Source organism: Mytilus edulis, chromosome 5, assembly GCF_963676685.1.
Source record: "Mytilus edulis chromosome 5, xbMytEdul2.2, whole genome shotgun sequence".
In the NCBI taxonomy this organism is placed as follows: Eukaryota; Metazoa; Mollusca; class Bivalvia; order Mytilida; family Mytilidae; genus Mytilus; species Mytilus edulis.
The window spans coordinates 28042298-28047209 of NC_092348.1; the positions used below are offsets into that span (position 1 = coordinate 28042298).

The 4912-nt window shown below is 31.2% G+C and overlaps 1 long non-coding RNA gene across 1 annotated transcript; it reads left to right on the forward strand.

The window, feature by feature from the left end:
* Window positions 1-1105: 1105 nt before the first annotated feature.
* Window positions 1106-3983, forward strand: LOC139522350 (uncharacterized). The gene is made up of 3 exons (XR_011664393.1): window positions 1106-1220; window positions 2667-2755; window positions 3874-3983. It is a non-coding gene; the product is annotated as an uncharacterized lncRNA (long non-coding RNA).
* The last annotated feature ends 929 nt before the right edge of the window (window positions 3984-4912 follow it).

The following is a 4912-nucleotide window of genomic DNA, read 5'->3' on the forward strand; positions in this document are numbered from 1 at the left end:
TGACAAAACACATCAAACGACAACTGTCATATTCCGGACCTAGGCTAGCAAAAATGTATGATTAACGATACTTCTGATTTAGATTAGTTTTTGGGAGCTTTTTTTGTGGTTGAACACTGAACCTCAATTGAGTAACTTGAATCCTATTCAGAAACATTTAATGAATTGCAGTGCATCTACCGGGTTAATTTGATCACCTCAACCTTGTTCCGTTCACAAAAAAGACCATAAATAAAGGCATATAAGAGGAGAACAACGACACAACACTACAATGTAACACACAGAGAAACGGACCAAGCATCAGACTCAATCCCACGAGAATAACAAATATAACATCAAAACCAAATACATGAATTTGGAAGCACTGCCTAGCAAACACAAAAGAATATCGTAATCCGTTAAATTAAGAATAAATTCTTACCGCTAACCGTCGTAAAATTCGCAAAATGATATCGACGTTAGATTGATCTAGTTTAAATTTGCCATGAAAAGAATGATGCGGACAGACAATAAAAAAACAAAATAACCTCGGGACCCACCAGATATTGGTTTATATATCCTTTTATTCCAACGGATTCATTGACATACTATGATTTCCTGAGCTCGAGAACAATCATCACTGATATATCACTTGTCATGTATGGTTTAATTTTTAATTTTAGTTCAATTATAAGTATTGGAGTTTAGTTTGATGTCCAGTTTTACTGAACTAGTACACCATTTGTTTTAGGGGCCATGCATACGTGGCGCCAGTTGTAGTTAAATCTTGAGCGTCACTGATGAGTCTTTTGTAGACGAAACGCGCGTCTGGCGTGTATACAAAATTTAGTCCTGGTATCTATGATGAGTTTACTTGCAACTTGAAATTGCTTATATTGAAATACAATCTGAGAGGGGAGTCTTTATTTTGATTTTTTTTCACCAATAAATGTATTGATTGGTACATCATTTCTACATTTGAAAATGCCTGTACCAAGTCAGGAATATGACAGTTCTTGTCAATTCGTTTTTGATGTGTTTTGATATTTGATTTTGCCATGTCATTATGGACTTTCCGATTAGATTTTCCTGTAAGTTCAGTATTTTTGTGATTTTACTTTTTTCAGACAACATGTTATTGATCATATTTTTGATGATGTTTGTAACTATGGTGAAAGTGAATGGTGAATGTACATGTGGAAATAAAACTCTTCACCAACATTTCTGTGATGATGAATTCGGTATGTGCTGATTAAATTAAGCTATTGCCTTTTAAGTTAAAATAATTCGTATATGATTTGCATATCTATAAATACTTGAATTGGATTGGTCAATTAGAATTTTTCTCTAAGTTTACACTTCGATAAACCATGTTTCCGAAACTACTTTTGTAATCTATTCATGCGCGATACACAAGCTTGCAGTGATCCCGGGATTTTCAGCAAATTGAGATTAAAAAACAATTACATAATAGTTGTGACTATTCTAGTGCATATAAAAAAAAAAAAAAAAAAAAAAATGTATTGCACTAAAGCTTCGAAAATGTACAAAAATTAAATTTAATAAAATTCTGCAAAATTTCATGAAGGATTTGGCGGATTTACGTCATGGCAAAACACGACGTCATATGAATGGAAATTTTCAAGGAAAAGATTATTTCGTTACGTGTACGCTTCAAATTTTGATAAAATTTAATTAAAATGAAGTTTTGGAGGTAGGTGCTATTTCATTTAAGATTTCGTTGTATTTATTAGACATTTATGGGTTTTAGAAAGTCAAGATGGCGGTGTACTCATTAGTTACGACTTGCCATTGTGCTTTTGATGGTAAATATATATAGTAGCCATCAACAAAAAAAAATGTTTGGCTGAAGAATTATAAGGATTAAACACATTTTTTCTAGAGATTATTGATGTGTAAACCGGGGCTCTTACTCACAAACTCAACATAAAAGTCCTTCGGACTTTTATTCAGTTTGTGAGTTAATCGCCCCGGTTTACATATCAATAACCTCTAGAAAAACTGTGTTTAATCCTATAATATTATTATCAGTTATCGATACATTTTTAAATACATTTCAAAACATTAAACTTATTTATGAAGTGGACACCAGGTTTAACTGGTTTTATCATTTAGGATTTGCTTGACTATTTTTATTTTTTTAAATACTTCGTACGGCTATCACATTAATTCTGAGTTGGCGTATGATCCTATACTAAATATCTTAAAGGCTACATATTCTTTATATAACGATCACATTACTACATTTTTGTTTTTATAAATTTGCCTTGTGCAATAATTACTCTATATGTTTGATATTATTTGCCATAGAACGTCATCAGCATTTTGGTCTTTACCATGATGATTTCAATTTTACTCCAAATGTTTATACAAAAGAAAACAACAATAATTTTTAAATTAACATGTAAACACGTGTGTTTATAGTAGTAATAATTCTGTCTTTGACTTGACTATATATCTAATTGGAAAAGATACTGAAAATCATGAAAATTGAAATAAATATTAATAACATTTATTTAACATTCCGTATTCACATGACACTTAGTCACCATTAATATCAAAATGATTGAGTCATTGGTTATTTGTATCTTACGTGAGTTTAATTGAGTTTCAATAATACAGCTTTGGCTTAATAACTTATACAATGTATATTCATGTATTTTCAGTTGTTAAAGTTGTGATACTTGATCACAAATTAAACGATGACAGTGATAATGGAAGAAAATACATAACGTATGTTTTGAATAATTACAAGGTAAGGAAATATAACGATTGTCACATAGACGACGTCATATGCATAAACAAACAGAACAGATACAGTTTAAAACCACAAACGAAGAAGCAATTCACAAAACAATATACGATAAAAAAAATAATTATAAAGGATATTTCATATAAGCAAGGTCACATTCTTTGGATATCATACAGTGCTTTGGAAACGATTCTGCTGAAAGAATTCACCGTAACACTTACAAATAAAAAAAAAAGCAATTATGTAGTTAGTTCTTCTGTAAACCATCTGTATTGTAATCCAAAAATTAACATCTTTTACATTTAAGAAAAAATCAAGAAAAGTAGCAGAATACATTCTATATAAAGCGAGAACCTTTAGAAGGTCTACAATGTTCAAACACCGTTGAATTGAACCTAAATAAACATTGTTTTGCAATATAAAAGTGCTCTTACATAAACATCACAAAGTTACTAGAAACATCTCAAAATTTAATTATCACTTTTTCCGGCAATTACTCGTGGGACGATTGACTTTGTAGGAGTTTTTCTCCAGGCTCAACAGAATATGATACAAATATCTCTTTGTTAAAGTATTCACCACAGCATATAATTCTCCGATTTTCAATATTTGGATCGATTGAGTAAGAAAATTGTAATTTAGAAATGTACATACCTTTTGAAGCGATGACAACTACTCCACTCAAGCAGGAAAATCCTCTCACGGTTTTCATTGCAAACTGATTGTTCTGCATGTGTAAATTACCAGACACGAAAACCCACAGACATATAATAGACCACTGGGGATAACAGCCGTTGTACGGTTTTTCTACCAAAAATATGTACAGAGAAAGGCCCTTTGACCGATAGTTAATTCTACAACAGTTTATGAGGTTCACTACGCGATTTTATTTTCATTTAAAAAGACTATGTGTGTAAATGGAATCGATTTACATAAATTCTTAGAATTAAATTTATTATATTAAAACCTCTGTACACATTGCATATTCGTGTAAGCCTTCTTTACAAATTCAAACTACTAAATGTAATACAAAATTAAAATATGTCAATCTGCATAAATTATGCAATCGAATTTGAAAATATAAATAATCTTTATTACTGTACACGTACTTCTTTTGCAAGAAAAACAATGAGTTAATGCCATGGGACTATCTGGAACTGTTTACAAATTCTACCAATAGCACGTGTGGTGTTACACTTATGCCATTCCATCATTACATTTTAGGAGGTATGTGTGATTTAATGTATGTGAATACATAATCCAGTGCAAGTTAACAATTGCAATAATCGGAACTGATCAATACCATTCGAAACTAAGATCCGGAATATCATTTTGTTTATTTTCTTTGGTTACATCTTCTGACATCAGACTCGGACTTCTCTTGAACTGAATTAATGTGCGTATTGTTATGTGTTTACTTTTCTGCGTTGGCTAGAGGTATAGGGGGAGGGTTGAGATCTCATAAACATGTTTAACCCCGCCTCATTTTTGCGCCTGTCCAAAGTCAGGAGCCTCTGGCCTTTGTTAGTCTTTTATTATTTTTAATTTTAGTTTCTTGTGTACAATTTGGAGTTAAGTATGGCGTTCATTATAACTGAACTGAATTTCTCGCTGCATTGAAGACCTGTTGGTGACCTTCTGCTGATTTCTGCTTTATGGTCGGGTTGGTGTCTCTTTGACACATTCCCCATTTCTATTCTCAATTTTATAATGCTGAAATTATGAAGCCATGCTTTTTATTCATTCTAAGCTACAACATTCAACACTGTCATGACTGTATATGTAAGACAATTCTATTTTCATTTCAAAACAAGTATGATAACTAACTTAACCCAAGTTAAACTTCCTCTTATGAATGTGGTGGGATTCATTTTTAAAGGTATATTAGAGACTCTTTGTAATTTTCATGTATTGTAACCTTTACCAACTGAAATTCAACAATATTTCGGAGAAACTTATTTGTCCTTATTTCAATAATCGTCTCAATTGTTTTAGGTTATTCACGTTTACTTTTTATTTGAATTTTCAAAAGAACTTTTACGAGTTTTCAACATTGCATTCATTTACCTATACATTTTTGTACTTAAAATAAAAATAAAAGTCAATTCGACAGATTTCCGTGTTATACAAACCAATAAAAAAATACATGTTGAGGTCAAA